Source organism: Dipodomys spectabilis, unplaced genomic scaffold (assembly GCF_019054845.1).
Source record: "Dipodomys spectabilis isolate Male_0828 unplaced genomic scaffold, ASM1905484v1 ptg000024l, whole genome shotgun sequence".
NCBI lineage: Eukaryota > Metazoa > Chordata > Mammalia > Rodentia > Heteromyidae > Dipodomys > Dipodomys spectabilis.
Genome location: NW_024870701.1, coordinates 8789507 through 8812274, shown reverse-complemented (window position 1 = coordinate 8812274; position 22768 = coordinate 8789507).

The window sequence follows — 22768 nt, the reverse complement described above, 5'->3', positions numbered from 1 at the left end:
CAAGATTTTAGTTTTGATGTAAAAAATGTTGAATCAGCATGTATTAATAATATGAGAAGTAGTCTTGTTCCATAGATGTGTGCAGGGTACCATGAAAACTTTCACACCCTCCATCCCTGCCCATATCCCTCCTTTACTCCATCTCTTCCAACAGTGCTTTATTGGCTGAACATCTCTTAAAGAAAGCAGAAAGTTAGATACTAAATTTTACATTGGAATATTCAGTCTGTTTACATTATTGATAATTGAAGGCTGGACTCATTTTATGAATGTTTCATTTTTCTGTTTGCTCCATCCATTTTGTAGTATCACTTTTTGTTTCCCTGCATAGTATTGTTTGACTTAAAACTTTAGTATTATACTGTATTTCCTCCATTGTATTTTAGATGTATTCCTTCATGCAATTTTTGTGCTATTTAGGAATTACAATTTACATTCTGAACTTTATACAAGAACTTTATAACAATGTGATTCCATCTAGTTTTTATCTTTTAAACTATTGTTATAATAAGTTTTAGTGCTACATACATTATGGATTTCACAATAAATGTAATTTTGCTTGAAATACTCCTTTGACTTTTACAGAAATGGTGAAAGATGGTCCTTTTCTCTACTTGCATACTGGCTATTTCTGGTGTTCCTAAATCTTCCCTAATTACAATTTCCTATCTAACAATTTCTGCCTTCAGCCAAAAATATTGTTTTAGCATTTCCCATATGCTGCTGACAAATTTCCTACCTTTCGTTTAACAAAACATTCCTTCATTAAACCATCATTACTGAAGGAGACATTCTTGGTCTTAGTTTCTTCCCAATCCTTTTCACCATTTTAAATATACTGTATGGTTTTTAATGACTTTTCTGTATTTTTATCTTTTGTATTTAATATAACTATGATGGGTCTAGATAGGTTGTGTGTATATATGAGAGAGAAAAAGAAAGACAGAGAGGGAGAGAGAGGGAGAGGGAAAGAGACAGACAGGCAGAGACAGAGACAGAGACAGAGAGACGGGGGGGGGGAGAGAGAGAGAATGTTCTAATTGTTCAACTGAGACCTAGAAAGAGTGCGTAATAAAAGTAACAACCCTGTTTTGCCATAATTGAGGACAAAAATACAGCAACCCACCATAAAATCTATTGTAACTGAAGAAGACAAAGGCTAATAGATGCAGTAGAACATACTGTGCTATAACTAATTGTTAGAATAAAAGGAAACACCTTTTTAGCTAGTGCAGATACCTAATTCCCCATTTGTTCATGGCCTCTGGCGTGCCTACTCCACTGTCAGCCCTGCTACAACTAAACCAGATCATCTCCCCACACTCCTCCCCGTGTGTGTTGAGGGTTGAGCAGCTCACTAGGACTTTGCAGAGAATCTCACACCATCTTCTGGGATGGCCATCTGTCTGCATAATCCACTACTCTCTTGTACTCTGCTGCACAAATCCCAGTTATTTCAGAATCCCAGAGTGCAATCTCCATCTTCTCTCTTAGGTCCAGTGGCTCAGAGAGTCAGCATCTCTCTGTTTGGGCATTACCTTCCTATTTATAGATTGAAAAATGCTAGTAGGCACCTATCTACTTGTCCAACACACGTGAGCAACTGCCTCATGCTTTGTCCACTTTTATATTGGTTAGGAACTACTTAATAAGTTCAGTACTAGCTATTACTCCATCGGGGACAGACAAAAATCCCTTCTTGGCATCACTGCAAACTCTTCAGGTATGTTATAATAGACAACAGGAAGTTCCTGCATGGAAGAGTCAGGTACGTTGGCCAGCTGGGAACTGCTAGCTACTGGAGACGAGGGCAGGAAGAAAGGTTATGGAAAAGAAGAGTCCAAGAAAAAAATATTTTCTTAGAAGTCTCTTTTCACAAGACAAATTTCTGAGACAACAAGGGATTCAGAATATTATTTCAGAGTAAAGAAACCATTTTTATTCCAGCTCTATCTACAGCTATTTGATATATGTCATTTAGCTTATTTTTCTTTAACTGTGGATAGAAAGAATTAGAGAATAGATGATTTTTTTTATCACCTAGACTCTGAGAATCACAAAATACGCTATTTAATGATTTCTATAACTGGGCAACACACAGGAAGGCATAGAAATAAGCTTTCTACTATGAAAAAGAAATCCTCAAGAATGGACTCATAGACCTGTGGGATAAAAACCTGTAAAAATGAAAGTTAAATAGTCCTATCGGGAGCTTCTTGGTGTTTTAATATATGGTCAAAGAATTCTTTGCTGAATTTCAAGGCTGTCCAAAGCAGGACACTAGCTGAATCATAAGTAATTGAAATGATCAGACATTTTCAAGTCCCATTTTCAGATAGGCTCTATTGTTAGGAGGACAAATGAATCAATTTTTACTTGGTTTTACTTAGTGGTAGTCAAATGAAACTATGAGTAATGAGGAAAGGAAAGCATGTGCAAAATGAGTTTAAACCTTAAATGAATCAAATCTTCTGAAAGCATGGCCCAAAAGACATAACATTCCATGGGGATTCACCACACCCCAAGATCTCTTCCAAAGTTGTAAAATAAGAAACTTCTATTTTCCTCATTATATTTCTATTTCTCAAGTTACCTAAGTGCTGATAATCAAATCTATTCTATAAATATTATGAGTTGTTCCTCTGCTCATAATTCTGAAAGTCATAATCTATATATAAGGATAGAATAGCATAAAGACTGCTAGGTAAAGTTTTAGTATATGTTGAGCCAAGAAAACATGACATTTGCCTTTTAAAGGCTTGGCTTTGATGACAAGGCTAAGCTTTTCACAGAAAGGTTAAGCCTGCGGCCATGTGCATCCTTGTCCCTTCAAAGTCCTGAATCTTAAACTTCCTTCTGACATTGTTGTGCATTTCCCATCCCACTGTGACCTTCAGGGAGTCTCTGCTTTTACATTTTCTCAGAATGTATTCCTTCCATCCCCGAGAAACGTATTCAAAAGAGTCCAAATACGTTCATTTGGGTTTCATGTCATTTGAGCATAAAAACAAGACAACATAAAAAGAAACATTTATGGAAATAAAACACCGGGTAAAGGAGACCTTAAATGTGGCATCGACTTGATAAACTCACACATTTTTTTAAAGAAATTACAGGTGTTAGGGTTAATGACAACTCTGAATCAATATCTGGCAGCACACTATTTGCAATAATAATATATCATGGGACCTTGCAGTTTCATTATAAGAAATGAAAATTGATGTCAGAGGCCTATAGAAGCAAATTATGCTCTAATGATTTCCTAATAAAGTAATTTGCTCATAGATCATAAGGGGATATAAGACAAAAAGGAAAAAAAAAAAACAAATATTGAGTCCAAGTAATTATTTGTCAGGTTTCAAGAATTAAGAACTTGCCGATGGCAAGTCATGGGGTTCTAAATGATAGCTCCCTGTCCCCTCCAAGTTCTTGGGGATTTCCAAAAGGGGTCAAGCATTTGCACTTGATGTGCATTTGACATGCATATGTTTAACAAGATATATCAGGTTCATTTTGTTTTGTTTTGTTTTCCTTTATAGCTAAATAAATTTTCCACCTGTGGCCACATAATAAATTAGGAAATATATAGATACATGCAAATTCCTATAAACCTACTATTCCTAGAAATCTATCCCAAGGGGATAGGCACACATAGAAGAATATGTAGAATTTTCAGGTAATATGATCCATTCCATTCAGCTGCAAATCTAAGTTAATCTCAACATAGAAAAATATGAGTATAGGGGGGAGGATTGGGTGGGGGGGCGGGGGGAGGATGGGAAGGGAGGAGAAGGGGAAACAAAGGAGGAGGCTACAATGCTTGATAAGAAATGTACTCATTATCTTGCCCATGTAATTGTAACTCCTCTGTACAATATTTTCACAATAAAAATAAATAAATTTAAAAAAAGAAAAAGAAAAATATGAGTATTAAATTAAATTATACATAAAAAGTTATACATACTTCTAACTGGAAAGAGCAACTGTTTTTGAATTCTTAATTATATTCCCTTTAGCCTTCTTAAAGTAGGCCATGTAACAATTTAATATTAAGGAATAGTGAATAATTATATTTGGTACACACAGGAGCATAGAAATTATGTTCCTATTCAGTGTGTTTTCACTCAAGCAAAACAAACTGACAAATTAAAAACATTAGAGATAGACATTTTTGGTGAGAAAGCACTTTGCACATTTTTTACTTTATTATTTTTTGCCTTAACTTTAAGTTGCTTCTAGAGTTTATTTTTAAAGGTATGAAAAAACTTGATGAAGGAAGTAAAGCTAATAAGGAAGAAGGTTTGTCAATTCATGGGTAAGAAACTTGTCTATAAAGAGAATGATGGTTATGAAGTCTTATGATTGCTATCTGTTAACTGTGTCTCTAGAATTTTTCCATTGCTTTAGGACATTAACTCAGCCTTTAATTGTCTTTTTTATCACTGTACATCTCCTATATCAATAAGGAGTAAGGAATATTTGCTTATGCTATATCTCTCTAAAGAGCCTGCTTAGCTGATGAATACAGCTTATGATCCAACTCATACCAAAGATATAATGTCTGCCCAGCTCTGTGTACAACATTACCACAGAGTGATGGAAAGTGGAAATTTTGATGTCAGAATATATTTGTATTTGAAAGCTATACACTTTGTCCCTAAACAGGAATACCAATCTCTTTTTATCTCATCAACAAAAAAAATCTTTTTTCAAAATTGATTTATATAGAATATTATCAATAGATGTCAGTTAGCTGAAATGCTGCCCTCTCTGTTCATTTCTATGTGCCACATCTTGCACTAACTCTTACATATTTCTCATGGAGTCTCTTAAACAATGATGTTTCATAGGAAATATTGCCTAGGCAAAGCTGGAAACATCAAAACTCTGAAAAGATCATGCCCTGGTTCATGTGGCTGGCACATAGAAAAGTCCAAGGGAGAGCTTGTAAGATTCAGGCCCTGTCCTAGAGAATCATATTTTCATAGCTTTGAACCACTGACATTTTCTTGATTAATGATGTATTACATAGAGACATTTCTCCACTGCTCAAAATTTCTTGTAGGGTGGAGAAGTGAGAAGTTGTCTTTTGTGATACTAAAATGGTTGACACCAAGGAAAAATAAATAATGATTCTTTTGAACAACAGGAGTTAAAGAAGTAACAGAAACTAAAAAGGTTAAATGAAAGAACATCTTGGATGCTATGATAGACTGACTGTACCTCTCCATAATTTATGTGTTAAAATCTAACCACTTGACTGAACGTATTTTCTGTTTTGATAACAGAATTTCTTGAGACTGGTTAATTTGTTAACAAGAGAGTTGATTTTTGGCACAAGATTCTGAAGATTGGAAAATCCACTGTCAACATCAACATGAAGGAGTTAGCATCTGCTCAGTTTTGTGCTGCTTCAGTTCATTGCAGAAAGCAGAAAGATGATGGAGAGAAAGAACAGGATGGTGGACGTGTTTTGTATCAACTCCGGTTTCCATCCCTAATTCAGTCCCTTGACAATGAGAACTCACTGATGGGAGAAAGGCATTAAACCCATACCCAAAGGCATTGCCTCCCACTGGACTGCAATGATATCAACATGTAGCAGTTAAGAGTTCGTGTTCTGGGGCTGGGAAGGTGGCTCAGTGGTAGAGTGCTTGCCTTGCCTACAAGGCCCTAGGTTCGATTCCTCAGTACTACATAACCAAAAAGCTGGAAGTGGCACTGTGGCTATAGTGGTAGAGTGCTAGCCTTGAACTGAAGAGCTGAGGGACAGCACCCAGGTCGAGTTCAGGCCCCACAACCAACAAAAATAAATAAATAAACAAATAAATAAATAAATAAATAAGACTTAGTGTTCCTAGCACATTTTGGAGAACAAACTTCAATCATATCACCCCCAAGGTGAATATTAGAAGAATGGGAAAATTGGAAGAATGAGGAAGCAATTAGATCATAATGATGTGCTCTTAGGAAATATTATATGATATTACATATGTTTTATATAAATATATTTTATATTATAAGGAAATAGCCACCCAGTGCCCTCATCTGACCACTGGATCTTCCAGTGTCTTCATCTGAGATTAGACTTCCAAGCCTCCAGAGCTACATAAAACAATTTGTTGTTCGTTGAGCTACTCAATCTGTGGTATTTTTAAGAGCTACTCAGAGTTAACTATGAAACGTAAGAGAGATCCAAAAACAGACAGCGATTCCCCTTGATAATCTACAGGCAAACAATTATTCATGTGGAATTGTTTCAGTCAATAATATATGAAGTCAAAGACACTCACCACATGGCAATAATGTTAAAGTTGTATGATAAGGAACAAGGTCCTTCGATTTATTAATCCTGTGTTTTAAATAGGTACAGTCATCCTATAGGCCAATATCCAACTCATGGAATTCTCTAGGTGCTTATAAAAGCCCTGAAAAGGCTACAAGTTTGCTCTTATGAAATCTGAAATTAAAGACACTAGTGCTTCTAAAAAACTCAGTTGGTTCAGTATGAGAAGATCACCCCCATGAGGGATGTGGAGATGAAGGCTTGTTGTTGGTAAGGCATCTACTCTCTTTAGTAGGTTTGTTCTTTTCTCTATCTTCTTTCCTACAGTGTCCACTGGGGTGAAGGCCCAGAAGCAAGCTGGAAACATCAAGTTTGAGGATACTATGGGAATCATCTTTTCTTTGCATCACAGTTGCCCTCTGACTTTGACAGATTTCCCCCTCATTTTTATTATTTGCCTATACCTTCCTCATGGGGACATACAGCTTTTACTTCTTGTCTTCCTCCAGTCTTTGAAAGACAGCTAGCTCTTTCTGTACTTTTCACTCGTTTATCTTTTTCTATTTCCCTCTAAGTGCAATCTCTTCCATATAGGCATTTTTTTAAAACAGTCTATACTTCCAAGAAATTTATATAAGAATGAAACATATGTAACACTTTGGTCCTCATCATTTGAGAACCAGACACCAAGAAACAGAGATTAATACTTAAACATGTAAAAGAGTTACTAGGAGAAATTCCAGTGAAAAGGAAAAACTGAGATGGAATGAAGGATGAGAGGGGACTGAGAAAAGCCATCAAATCACCATGCAAATCTAATCCTGAGGAGAGAAAGAGAAAAAGATTTTTATGGAAACCTGCAATCTATAGTTTCATTCTAAGGATATTTCAGCAGAGGGCAGTCTTGGGCCAAAGTTACTCATCAGAGGAGACCTAGGTTTACCAGGGAAAGACCTGCTAGTATCCTGGCTGCACCTAGTCTTATGTGAGAGCAGCCTCAAAAGCATGGCCTCAGAGTGTGGAGATGAATTTTAGAGTACGGAGGTGGAGGCAGTCTGTACATCATGCTCTCTGTATTTGGAGAGTGGGGAAGTACCTTGTCATAGTGAGCATATGATTGTTAGAACTCTGTGTGTGTGTGTGTGTGTGTGTAGTATATTCATCTGTTTTATTGATGTAGACCTTGCCCTCTTGCAAAATTATTTGACACATGACTGAAGAATAGTCTGGTGAGTAATTCACCAAATTAGACACGTGCTCTGAGAATTACTTTCAGATCTATATTTGATAAGTGGGTAAAAATTGGACATATTTTTCAGCAGGAAAGCAGTTATTCAACAAACTAATGGTTCGATGTTTAGTGCATATTTTTCAATAAATGTCAGTAGCCATCATTGCTGCCCTTACATTTTCAGCTAGAGCAACATTATCTGAATGTCAGATTTCTTTAAAAGTGTGAATTAATATAATTACCACAGGAGCCAGGAAGCACAATAGTGCATAAAAGAAGTCATCTTTTATGTAAGCAGTGGTTGTAAACTAGATAAAAATCAACTGAAAGACAAATGTAAGCACTGAGAAATATGTTTAAGGCTTATGGACTTTAAACTATTCTAATAATAATTAAATAGAAAATTTAACAACTAGCGTTGGATATGTTACTTCACTAAAAATAAATGTATTCTGCATTTATACTTTCTGAGACTATTAAGTTAATAGTTACAAAAGGGTCAATATTCTTGAGGAACTAGAACCATATATTTCAGCCCCCAGCCACTATTGAATCATGCTGTGTTACCTCACATTCAGAAGAGATTATATTAAGTGAAGTAAGCCAGGTCCAAAGAAACATAGGCCCCATGGTTTCCCTTATTTGCAATATCTAGTATATGTCTGAGTCAAGCAGAAAAGGTCAGATAAGGTGATGTTAGGAAAATGACCCCTAAGATATGTATTCAAATGTTTTTTTTCTTTCATGCGATTGTTTCTAACACATTTATAAGATTATTTCTTTGTTGCTTTGTATGTCCCTCCCCCACAGTATAACCCCAGCTTTCACTGTATTTGATGTTGGTATAATTTGTGGAGGGGAAGGGCAAAAACAAATCGTTTAAATAAGGATACAGATGGACCTGTTGCAACAGTGATAAGTACAAGTTGTCATGTTGAAAACGAACTTTACAACTTTGGTGTGGGGGAGGGGGATTCAGTGGGGGGGGTGGGAGGAGGCTGGGAAGGGATGTGAAGGGTAAACAAAGGAGGAGGCTGCAATGCTTGATAAGAAATGTACTCATTATCTTGCCCATGTAATTGTAACCCCTCTGTACAGTATGTTCACAATAAAAAAAATAAGTTTTCGACATATAAAAAAAATAAATAGGGATACAGGTGGACCCATTGCATCAATGAGATGTACAAGTCGTTATGTTGAAAACGAACTTTACAACTTTGGTGCAGGGGTGGAGGGGTGGGGGTGGGGAAGATTGGGTGGAGGGGGCAGAGGGAGGATGGGAAGGGATGGGAAGGGGAAACAAAGGAGGAGGCTACAATGCTTGATAAGAAATGTACTCATTATCTTGCCCATGTAATTGTAACCCCTCTGTACAGTATTTTCACAATAAAAATAAATTAATAAAAAAAAAAGAAGAGACAGATACATAGGATGAATAAAGCAAAAACTTCACTAAAGGAAACACTACAGAAATGAAAGGTGACAAGTGAGAGATTAGTTAAAGATTCCATTGCAATGCTGATTTGTAAACTGTTTTCTTTCACTTGGATGACAGCTTGGATTTGGCCTCCTATTGATTCTTTTTTTCCGTGATATTGCTAATCTCATCCCAAAACATATTTGCATAAGCATCCAGAGGAAAATTTGACTAAGCTTTTGAGCACCCATGGCCCAGAAAAGTTGACAGATAAAATTAACCATTGCTCCAGCCCTCCATGTCCCTCAGCTCTAGTAGCTAAATTGTTAATGCCATCCTGTCGATGCCACTGTATATAGTAACAGTGAAATAGGGTCATAGAAGCTGGGTTAAGAATATGATATATCAACCCCAAGGTAAGGACTCAAATGTTTTTTCTTTCTTGCTATTGTTTCTAACATATTTATAAGATGATTTCTTTGTTGCTTTGTATGTCCCTCCCCCATGGTATAACCCCTGCTCTCACTGTATTTGATGTTGGTATAATTTGTGGAGGGGAAGGGAAAAAACAAATTGTTTAAATCAGCTACAGGTGGACCCATTGCAACAATGAGATGTACAAGTCATTATGTCGAAAAACGAACATTTGGTGCTGAGGGGTAGGACGGGAGATGTGGGGGGAGATGGGAAGGGATGGGAAGGGGAAACAAAGGAGGAGGCAACAATGCTTGCTAAGAAATGTACTCATTACCTTGCTCATGTAATTGTAACCCCTTTGTACAGTATTTTCACAATAAAAAAAGAATATTCTATATCAGATTTTAGCAACCTACTTTTTAGATTAAAATCAACAGCAATTTCCCATTGGTTTTTCTTTTATAAAATATATTTATTGAGCATTTCAGCTAACTGACATCTATTGATAATATTCTATAAATAAAATGTATTTATTGAGCTATGGCATGCATGATGTAAATTTCACAAATCTAGATGACAACTGAATGTATACAATCATTCAGAAGTGTTTGTGTATGTGTGTGTGTGTGCGTGTGCACGCAAGAGAGACTCAATACCATAGAAAACACCTTCATTCTTCTTTTCTCTTAAAATACCCAAGAGGAAAACCCAACTTCAACTTTAGCCATTGAAGTCAGCTTCATTTCTTGAATGCCATGTAAGTAAAGTCACAATTCACACAAAAGAGTTTTCTTGAACTTCCAGATTCTTTTGTGATATGTCTGAAACTGTAAGAAGACTGTGATTACCCCTGTGTGATTTAACTATTAGCTTTTTATGGTTGTTTTATATAGTCCCTCTTCTTTACAAGTTTTATATCCATGTTTTCAAACAGCCTTGAGTCAAAAACTTTCAGGAATAAGGAAATGTCCGTATTGACGGACTTTACCTGTACTGACAGAGTTCTTGTCATTCTGTAAGTAATAAGAAAACCTACCACCTGTGTGGTATTTCCATGGCATTGAATATTGTTCTTATATGAATTACTATGTTGTTTTATATAAAAGACTTGGGCAACTCAGAATCTGGTATTCTTCCCATATACTGAGGAATGACTGCTTCTATACTAACAAAAGAAAGCAGGGGTCCTGTGTGGAAAATTAGACAGTTTGTTACTCACAACAAAATAAAAGCCAGAGCAGTATTTGCATAAGTTTCCTATCCCTCAACCCCAAACAAGGAACAAATATTCAACTTAACTTTAGGAATTTGAACTATCAGTTAGGAGTCCTGCATTTATAAGACCTGGAACTTATATGGGGTGGCTGTTATTTCTACCACTGTGCATCCCAGAGATAGTGATGGTGATGATGATGATGGAAGAAAGATAGATACATACATACATATATACACACATACACTGTTGATTGATAAAGAGTTAGATTTTTACTCATTGTCCCAAAGAGGAAAGTGTAGCACAATACTACTTGGAATGTGAATAAATGTCCGTGGGAGAAACTAAGAGGACTCCACTAGCTTGAGTGGTCCTAGGGGTGTCCATCCCCAAGACCATCTCTGAATTCTGAAGTAATTTGTAAAGATCAACCTTACTCAGAAAGTCCAGAACATGTAGAAATCCTGAGAACTGAGAAATCAAGAGAAACTTGTTGCCAATGTCATTTCTTCTTTGAGAACAATGTGGGTTTTTGCATATTTCAGGTTTAAGGAAACAATTTATCATTTCAGTTTATTTACTTAGAAATAAGTTTTTGTCTCCACTCTGTACTGAGGTACAGTATTTGGTACCAATAATACACTATGAAAGGACTGATTTTTCCTCCTTTTATGAATTGTAGAATGCACTGCAAAAGTTTTTATTATGGGCTGGGAAGGTGGCTCAGTAGTAGAGCACGTGCCTTGCATGCCTGAGGCCCTACTTCTGATTCCTCAGCACCACATAAGCAAAAAGAAAAAAGCCGGAAGTGGCGCTGTGGCTCAAGTGATAGATAACTAGCTTTGAGCTGAAGAGCTGAGGGACAGTGCCCAGGCCCAGAGTTCAGGCCCCATGACTGGACCCCCCCCCCCAAAAAAAAGTTTTTATTGTGTTTCATATATCCATTTACTGTCTACATTGTTTTAGAAGTTTCTCAAAATCCTACTTAAAACTTTGTGTCGTGTTAAATATATATTTTGGAGGGAGAAGTCATTGCTCATGTGGTGTGTGCGTGTGTGTGTGAGTGTGTGTGTTGTGTGTGTGTGAATCAAAAGTTAAGAATCGCTGATATGCTAATTTTATTTCAGCAAGATTCTAACAGACTTTATTTCGTTTTGCTTCTTCTAGCTTCATGCAGCCCCCAAGTGTGATATTTAATTATATGTATCAACTTGGCTGAGCTAAGGGATGCCTAGATAGTCAGTGAAACATTATTTCTGGGTATGTTCATGAGGAAGAGATTACCACTTGAATCAGTAGAACAAGTAATGAAAATCCACCCTTACCAGTATAGATGGGCATCAGTTAAGCATAAGTTCTTTTTCTCTCTTTCTCTTTCTCTTTCTCTCCATCCTTCCCTCCTCCCTCCCTCCTTTTCTCCTTCTTCTGTTCCTTTCCTCTTTCTCTCCATAACTCCTTTCCTCTCTTCTTCCCTCCCTCTCTCTTCTTCTGGCTTTCAGGTCTTCAAACTGATTTATACTTGCCTTCAGAGTTAGACAGGACAATATTGCCAACTTTCCTGGTTCTCTGACTTACAGACAGGAGCTGGTGAGATTTCTCCGCATCCATGGTCATTCATGCACACACATACATGCAATGTAATATATTCATATAATGTAATATTATAAATTATTTAATGTTACATAACCTGTAATTTTATATGTATATAATATGTTACATATAATACAGTGTGTACATACAATGTAATATATATACATACACATACATATACATACATATACAAATACATATACATACACATGTATATTCTTTTTTCAGAGACTAGTGTCAAATAAATCATAGCTTTTGGTATTCTTTAAATGCTCCTACTGTTATCTTCTTCTTAGACCAGTAGAAGCATAAAATAGTTTAAAAGGGTTGTAGGGTAAGAATGAATAGTCACTCTAAGTGAGTTAAGTCCTCACATGGATCATTTTTCATTATTATTATTTTTCTGGCTTTTTGTATAGTTTCTGAATCCAGTGGCTCAAGAAGACATAAATAAAAGCAGTCAAAATTAAAAGAAGCAATAATTAAAAAGAAGCACTCAAGGTCCATGGTAGAACTCTATTATTACCAAGAATTAATCTGAAGGAAACAATAACAGCAACACCTACTGTTACAAAATAATCAGGCCAGTCGCTTTAGTGTGATCTTTTTAGTGGTCACTTGGTAAATGCCCAGGAGTGGAACTGCTGGGTCAAAGGGGAGCTCTATGCTGTCTATTGAAGAATCTCTTTAATGCTTTCCAAAGTGGTTGAACAAGTTTACATTCCCACAAACAGTATAGTAGTGTTCCCTTTTGGCCATATCCCCACCAGCATCTGTTATTATTAGTTTTCTTGATAAAGGCCATTCTAACTGGGGGGAGGTGGAATCTCAATTTGTTTTGATTTGCATTTGTTTTATGGCTAGTGAAGTTGAATATTTCTTCATGTGTCTGTTGGCCATTCTTATTTCTTTGGAGAAGTCTCTCTTTAGGTCTTTAGCCCACTTATTAATAGGGCTTTTTTTGAGCTCTAAGTATATTTTAGGTACGAGGCCCTTGTCTGTTGTATAGCTAGTACAGATCTAAATAAAATAAAAATAAAAAGATAAAAAATCAGCGCTGCCTTTTATAGAAGGATATATTCATGAAATAAATTATTCTGCAAAGTATCCCATTGTGAATATCATCAATCTCTTCTCATCTAGCATTAAAAATAGATTTAACAAATAGCTTTGTTCTTTACATAAATTTTTGCAGTATTTCTTTCTACTGCAACAGACATATATGTGAAAAATAAAATGAGCTTATTCTCAAGGGAATGTATTGATAATGTTGAAATGTGACACATTTGCTCTAGTCTACTTGAAGAGGGATTTAAAGATGAGTGAACTTTCCTGTCATACTCTCACACAGCGGAGCTAAGATTTCATGCTGTCCTTGTCTCTTTATACAGGCTTCACAGAATGCCACACTGCTCTTACTGAAAAAGATGCTCTATAGGGGGAAAAATGGTTGCACAGGCTCAACATGGATCATTCTCTTAACTAAGCCTCAAAGATCTCATACAGCCTGACTTACTTGGCATGTCAATTAAGCTGCCAAAGACTCAATTCAATTATGAGTAATACTGCAATGCGTGTAGAAAAACTTTATAAACTGAAATACATTTTCCAAACTTACAGTACAATCCTCAATGTCATAATCATGTCACTACCACCAGTGTGACTTCTGCAAACCATACCTGCTAGTGATGAAAGCATTTCCTAGATGTTCAGAATTATAATGCTTTTGAGACGAAATTATTAAAATGTGGGTCTTTTGGATTGGAGGTATTGCTTGAGGCTTAAGGAAAAGAGGGGAGGAAAATGGAGAGTGGAGAACAAGAGATTCTTCAGATTAATGAATGAGCTATAGCTGCTTTCTCTGAAAGGAAACATTAAAGTGACTAGGCAGCTTTGCAGTATAGGGCTCATAAGTAGAGTGCTTCAATGCTCTGCTGTAAATCAGTAGGGATTTGCAGGCTGATGTTGGGAGAGCATTCGCTTTGGTTGTCTCTTCACTAGTCAATGGACTGCTAAATACCAGTAGTTCAGTCACAGAGATATTTAAAATCAGTGGCCTCTAGTAGTGTTAGCTATGAGGAGGTTGGCAATAGGACCCTTGTGATTTCATGTGTTTCGTGGGTCACTTTATCTATCCTAATAAATCAGAAAGTGTTAAAGCAACCACTTTCATTACTTATGGAAAACAGAACATGGTATTTTATGGACAGTACTAGTACTGAACAATATTTGAGCTATTGGAGCTCTGCTTGGTACAACTATATAGTATTGTCCATAAAACAGCAAAAAGTGATCGATGATATTCTTGAACTTAGAACAATGCAGTGCAGGTCAATTGTTCGTACAGTCACATCTTTGCCCAGAGGAGTTGTCATTTTAACCAACTTCATAGCTTTTCGCCTGAGAAATTTTCTCAGCAGAGAATATTTTTGTGGTTCTGAATGAGGCAGAAAACAGTACCATAATGCCGGCTCTTCTTTAGAATTCCTCTTCCTGTGGGAGAGAATGGGAGATTCTTCTTCTTACAGAAAAGAAAGTGAGAAGATAGAGGAGAGACTAATTCGTTCCTTTATCCTTAAATCATCTCTCATTCCTACCAAACTGCGTGCAAATTTGCAGAAATGGAAATGTGCCATTTTGATCATTAATATTTCATCATAGTCACTGAATAAGCAATTATGGAATGTGAATAATTAGTTTGGTAACTTAAGAAACAAATTAAAGTCTAGTTTTAGTGTTTTCTAAGAACATCTATAGCTTCCTATTTTTATTCTTGGATTGAGTAATCACATCATTTTTTTTGGCTCCAAAGTGATCTAGTTTATTTTTCCCAAAAGCTTAACATTTTTCAGATAAGCTTGAAATTATGACATGTCAACATTACAAGAAGAGTTGAGGAAAACGTGTGTCGAATCAGGAAATCTTTTTCAGGTAGGGTAAAGGTCAACAAAAGGGCATATAGTGACAAAGCACTCTGAAAAGAAGTAATATCTCAGTATTTTTTAAATCTTCTCTCATACCTGCAACTCTCAAAGGGAATGACCACATGCACTTTTTCCTAGGCTTTCCCCCTTTAATTTATTGAACATATATTAAATTAACACAATATTTAACTTATATATACATCTGCTTTAACATTTTTCTTAGATAAAATACCTAAGCCACTTGGGATTTTGTCTATATTTAATCATTTTTTCTTGTCTGTGTATTATACTCCCTTGCTTCTTTGGCTAGTGGTTTTATGAATATTGGACATTTTGGATGATATGCTGTAAAAGCTGTGCGTTCTGTTACCTCCTTTTTAAATAAAATTTATTTTTTCAGCAAGAATCCAATTTTTAATATATTTCATTTTCATGAATAAGATTTCAAGTCTTACTAATCAAAGTTTCCCAAGAATATGTATATGGATAAAGCTGGGCTGTTAACCTGATGAACTAATTGGCTGCATCTCCTACTATTTCTAGGAGAGTTTGTGAAGTATTTCAAAATTAATAGTGACCTCTGACTCTAAGAAGAATAATAGGTATATTTACAATGCACCACCATTAATCCAATTTTAAAAATTATATAAAGTTCTAGAAGAGCACTTTAAATATGAGGAAAATACGGTTCTCATGGATTTGTACATAATCCTAATACCTAAGAAATCTTTTCTAACCTTTTGCTTATATATTGCTATTAACTTGTAAGAGACAATTATTCCAAGACAAGAAGTAAAAAACAAAATAAAGGTGCCAGTCGTTCATGTTTATAATCCTACCTACTCAAGAGAACCATGGTTAGAAGCTGTGGCAGGAAATAAAGTTCCCTATAGACCATCTCTAATTAACTAGCAAAATGTGAGATTGCAAGCATGATTCACGTGCTGAGAAAGTAAGGGCCTGAGATCAAACTTCAGTACTAGCAAAGAGAAACATAAAAAGACTCCCATGTCTCATACAATGCTTTACTATTAACTTCTGAAAGCATGTAATGGTGCCATGCTATTCCACATATTTTAGCTTCATTTTGTAAGTGGGAGAGTTGGAAAAGATTATTCTGAAATTCAAACTGAAGAAATCTTAATCTAAATTCTAGCTATGTAAGAAAGTTGAAGGGTCAGAGAGCATATCCATCAGCCCAAAAGATAGATGTATATTTGGGAGTCACATGACAAGTTATGGAGCAGATCAGGTTTCTACATCTTTATTGAGAAAATTTGGTATATGAAGCTTGTAAAAACTTATACTACACGACTTTATTCTCTCTTCCACTTTGTCATAAAGTTTCCCTTGGGTTTTATAATTTTATGAAAATCCATTTAAAAGTAATTACATATACAATATGGTTACATATATAACTTGCTCTTTATTGCTTGAAATATTCACTAAATAACTTCGAGTGCATTTCTTCTAATTTCTGGATTCTTTCTTCTGTGAGTCAGGCATATAAACATAGAAATGTAGGAATTTCATGGACCCTCTGAAACTCATTCATAGTCTAAATGGAGCTAAATTTCTAAGTTTAAAGCCACTGTTCTAGAAAAGAATGGAATTGTATCTGCTTATATAAATATCATATCCTAAATAATACCAGAGATGCAGTAAATTAAGTACTTTATGAAACTTTTGGAGGGAAACAGCTTAAATTCGCTTTCCTGAAATTACATTTCCTGAACCACACAGAAAGCCAATTAGACTTCCTGTCATCACTTTCCACATTCCTGTCTTGCATCGCTCACCTGCAAAGAACAAGAATCATGAGAGGGAAGCTCATATTTCAACATTTATGAATTTGATGATTTTATGACCTTATAAAGTTAGATTAGACTCTTCTCCTTTGTCTTTTATTTGGAACATGGATTTAGCAAACAAAATGGACTAAATAAACTTACATGATTTTATAAAGGACATAATTTGTCAGCATTTTCTCCTCTCTCTCTCTCTCCCTTTCACTATACCTTTTTCTCATTCTTTCCCTGTTATCTTCCTTCTCTCTCTCTCCTTAAAACAAAAGTTCTTAGGTATTACAAAAATTCTGTAACATAATAATGAAACTATTTGTCCATAAGAGGAAAATAAATGCTTAGTAATTCAACCAAAACAAATCAGAGTTTTGTAATTCAGTCTTAGTTTTAGAATTACTTTCAAATACACTTTATTGTTCAAACACGAAAGTAGTTTAACTTCCTTTTCAATTTTGTCATTGAATTATTCTAACTCTACATCCAATAGAAAACACTGCTTGAAAATGAGAGCAGTATGATCTATACATTTCAGTTATTCTGACTTTGGAAAGTAGTATGGAGGTTCCTCAAAAGATTCCACATAGAGCTCCCCTATGACCCAGCAATTCCACTTTTGGGCATTTACCCACAGGATCACAAACAAGACCATACTAAAGCTACCAGTACAACTATGTTTACTGCAGCATTATTTACCATAGCTAAGATATGGAACCAACCCAGATGCCCCTCAGTAGATGAATGGATCAAGAAAATACAGTATATATGTATACATAATACATATATACATATACATACATACATATACATACATACATATACATATACATACATACATATACAATGGAATTCTATGCCTACATCAGAAAGAATGACATTGCCCCATTTGTTAGGAAATTGAAAGACTTGGAGAAAACCATATTAAGTGAAATAAGCGAGGCAGGCCCCCAAAAACATAGGTCTCATGGTTTCCCTTGTTTGCAATAACTAGTATATGTCTGAGTCAAGCAGAAAAGCTCAGATAAGATAATGTTAAGTGAAATGAACCCCAAGATAGAGACACAAGTGGTTTTTTCTTCCTTGCTATTGTTTCTAACGTATTTATAAGATACCATGTGATTTTTTTGTTGCTTTGTATGTCCCTCCCCCATGGTATAACCTCTGTATTTGATGTCGGTATAATTTGGGGAGGGGAAGGGAAAAAACAAAATGTTTAAATAGGGATACAGATTGACCCATTGCAACAATGAGAGTACAATACCCTATGTTGAAAAACAAACTTTACAATTTAGGAGGGGGGGGAAGTGAAGGGGGTGTAGTTGAGGAGATGGGAGAGATGGAATGGTAGGGGAAAAACAGAGGAGGAGACAACAATGCTGGATAAGAAATGTACTCATTTCCTTGTTCATGTAACTGTAACCGCTCTGTACAGTATTTTCACAATAAAAAACTAATTTAATAAAAAATACACATATATTCAAATTCACCTCTGTATTTGAAAATCTACCTAAATAATAATGTTCATACATGATTGACTCTAATATTTTGACATTAATATAGGAAACCATCAACCAAGACAGGAGAATAGGTCATTTGGTCATTTATGGTAAAACTTTGACATAATATTAAGAGCTTCTTATACTATATGCATATCAAAGATTTTTTTTGCAAATTCATATACAAACTGAGTCTTTTAAAGGTCATGAACTAGATATAAAATGTCAAATATATACAAAGTAGACATAATAAAATAATTGTTGATCAATCTTCAAATGTGTTTTGATGTCACTGGTGTTACAGAGAAAATAATAGCCAGATAGTGATTTATTTCTTGCCTTTTCTACCTGAGAAATGTTTTAATTATATAAAATTACTAGATTCACATTAAGAGAAAGGCAAAAATCTCTGAAAAGCATTTAAAATAATTTAAGAACCATATCAATTTCCATGAGGTCCAAATAAACCTTCATATACCTCCCTATAGAAAGATCAAAAGGGCATAGAGTAAAAATGCTATCACACTGTGTTTATATTGAAGTTAAATTTTTATAAAGGAAAAAAAAACTGAAGTAAAGCTGACATCATGATTTCTTTGAGAAATACTCCACCCTTAAAAATCCTTAAAAGCATTCACTAAAAGATATGTTTCAAATTTTAACAGTATCTAAGTGTCTATTTTCATTTTTATTTCAAACTGTAATTTTTTTTTTACTGTGAAAATACTGTACAGAGGGGTTACAATTACATGGGCAAGATAATGAGTACATTTCTTATCAAGCACTGTAGCCTCCTCCTTTGTTTCCCCTTCCCACCCTTTCCCATCCTCCCTCTGCCCCCTCCACCCCCGCACCAAAGTTGTAAAGTTCGTTTTCAACATAACGACTTGTACATCTCATTGTTGACATGGGTCCACCTGTATCCCTATTTAAACGATTTGTTTTTCCCCTTCCCCTCCACAAATTATACCTACAGCAAATACAGTGAAAGCAGGGGTTATACCGTGGGGGAGGGGCATACAAGTAATTCTTATACTTCAGTGTATAAATGAATTCAATACTTACCCTGCCTTCATAGCTGAGATTTAATTATCCTATAGTGCTAATATTCATTCTACTGGACATTGGTTTGGTCCTTAAGTTGTTATCAAATTCTCCAAATTAAAGAAGATATCTTAGGGAATCACCTTGGACAGTACAAGCTACCAGGTTACTCTTTTTTTTAAATAGATTATTTTATTTATTTATTTATTTTTATTGTGAAAATACCATACAGAGGGGTTACAATTACATGGGCAAGATAATGAGTAAAATTCTTTTTTTTTAAATTGTGAGAATACTGTACAGAGGAGTTACAATTACATGGGCAAGATAATGAGTAAAATTCTTTTTTTTTAATTGTGAGAATACTGTACAGAGGAGTTACAATTACATGGGCCAGATAATGAGTACATTTCTTATCAAGCATTGTTGCCTCCTCTTTGTTTCCCTTCCCATCCCTTCCCATAATCCCCCCACCCGAGCCTACCCCACCCCCCACCAAAGTTGTAAAGTTCGTTTTTCCACATAACGACTTGTACATCTCATTGTTGATCGGTCCACCTGTATCCCTAGTTAAACGATTTGTTTTTTCCCTTCCCCTCCACAACTTATACCAACATCAAATACAGTGAAAGCAGAGGTTATACCGTGGAGGAGGGACATAAAAAGCAACAAAGAAATCATCTTTAAATATGTTAGAAACAATTGCAAGAAAGAAAAAACCATTTAAATCCTTATCTTGGGGTTCATTTCACCTAATATCAACTTATCTGACCTTTTCTGCTTGTCTCAGACATATACATACAAATAAGGGAAACCATGGGACTTATGTTTCTTTGGGCCTGGCTTACTTCACTTAATATGATTTTTTCCAAGTCTTTCCATTTCCTAACAAATGAGGCAATGTCATTCTTTCTGATGGAGGCATAGAATTCCATTGTGTATATATACCACATTTTCTTGATCCATTCATCTACTGAGGGGCATCTGGGTTGGATCCATATGCTAACTATGGTAAATAATGCTGCAATAAACATAGTTGTGCTGGTAGCTTTAGTATGGTGTTGTTTGTGATCATTTGGGTAAATGATAGCAAGATCAATAGAAAGCCCACAGATTGGGAGATCTTCACTAGCCATACAAGGGACAAGGGTGTCATATCTAAAATATACCTGGAACTCAAAAAATTAAATCCCCCAACAACAAATCCTCAAAGAAACAACTGCCCAATAAATAAGTGGGCTAAAGACTTACAAAGAAACTTCTTTGAAGAGGAAAGAAGGATGGCCAATAGACACATGAGAATTGCTCAACCTCCCTAGCCACAAAAGAAATGCAAATCAAAACAACATTGAGATACCACCTCACCCCAGTTAGAAAGGCTAGAATCAAGAACTCTAATAACAACAGATGCTGGAGGGGATATGGACAGAAGGGAACCTTACTGCATTGTTGGTGGGAGTGTAAACTTGTTCAATCACTTTGGAAAGTAGTATGGATTTCCTCAAAAGACTCCACATAGAGCTCCCCTATGACCCAGCAATCCCACTACTGGGTCACTCTTTTGATACATTATAGATACTAGTCACTTTCTTCAGCAATTGAGCATTGTCTTACACTACAGCCAACTCAGAACAATACTTGCCTCTCATCATATGTTCATTTTTCTTAGTTCAAGATGCTATAACCAAAATATGTAAGTGGTTTAAGCAACAGAAAGTTACCTCACCATGATTTTTAACTTCAGGGCAGTTAAAGATAAAATACCAATAGTGACTATCTAGTTAAATTACTATGCCTGGTTTGCAGAGGGTCTTTCTCTTGTGTCCATATATAGGGACACAAGAGAAATCCAGTATACATCTTTTCATTAGGACACTAATTCCATTAATTAGAGGTTCAAGGTCTTAACCTAATTACTTCCTGAAGGCATCATCAACTAATGTCATGACAATGAGGAGTTGTCAGATTTTAGGTGAACACTGTCAAAACATAGCACATTAAACACTTTTTGCTGAATTGTTGCAATCAGTAACTTTTAGAAAATGTGTCAGATAATTGAATTTTCTGAGATAATGTTCCTTTTTAATTTGCTGGTTTGAGTGTGTTTCTCATTTCTATAGTGTTTACCTGTGATATTGTTTCATGGTTTTAAAGATTCCATTTGTTATAAACTCTTGTTCTTCAAAAAACTTATGGATGTACTAGATCTACTCTTCTTTCATATACTCTCCTGTGTTAAAAAATATTCCTTGTTCATTTCCCTATTATTGCTATTATCCCTAATAATGGCTTCTATTATTATTATGGTTTAGTTTTCCCTCATATTTCCTCTGTGAATCATACCAGTTCTACTATTTTTCACAATTAAAAAATAAATCTGACATTGAATAGTTGTGTCTATTCTATTTCTTCCCTGGAGTGACCATGCTATCTGAAATTTCTTTGAGACTTTAAACAGGTTAACTGCTTTTGTGATATAAACAAAGTTATGCTGTTTGGAGGGTGTATATATAATCAGGGGTTTGAAAATTTCCTTGTTTATTTGAAGTAGAAAGTGTTTAATCTCTACTTTAAAAGAATTTGGACACAGTAAAAAGAATTTATTTTTCACTGTGAGGGGACAATACTGTTTGAAAAGGCTTTTACTCAACCATTTCACATAAAGCCATATAGGACGATACCTAAGATATGGAATTAACCCAGATGCCCATCTGTAGATGAATGGATCAAGAAAATGTGGTGTATATACACAATGGAATTCTATGCCTCCATCAAAAAGAATGGCATTGCCCCATTCGTAAGAAAATGGAAAGACTTGGAAAAAATATATTAAGGGAAGGAAGCCAGACCCAGAGAAACACAGGTTGCATGGTCTCCCTCATGTGTAATAACTAGAATATGTCTAGTATATTCTTAGCAGATGATCACAATGACTCAATAACTATGTGCACATGACCATATAAATCGATGTTAATCGAAATGAACTCCAAGAAATGGAAACAAGAGAGTGTACAGTTTGCCGTTATTTCTTTTTTCTTACTTTATACCCTTACTTCATACCCTGGTTAATTCCCTGTTGTCACTGTTTTTGATTTCTGTACCATTTGTCTTGTATATAAGTTTATTTGTTTTGGGGAAACGAAAGCGAATCACAGAACTTGTGGGACTAAGAGTGAACCATTTGCAACAGTGATACTCACTGGATACTATGTTGGAAATGGACTTTACAACTTGGTGTGGGGGGTGAGTAAGGAGAAGAATGAGAGAAAATGAAGGACGGGTAACCCTATTCAAAAATAAATGTACTCATAGCCTTACAGAGATATATAAATCCAAAGTGTGTTACTT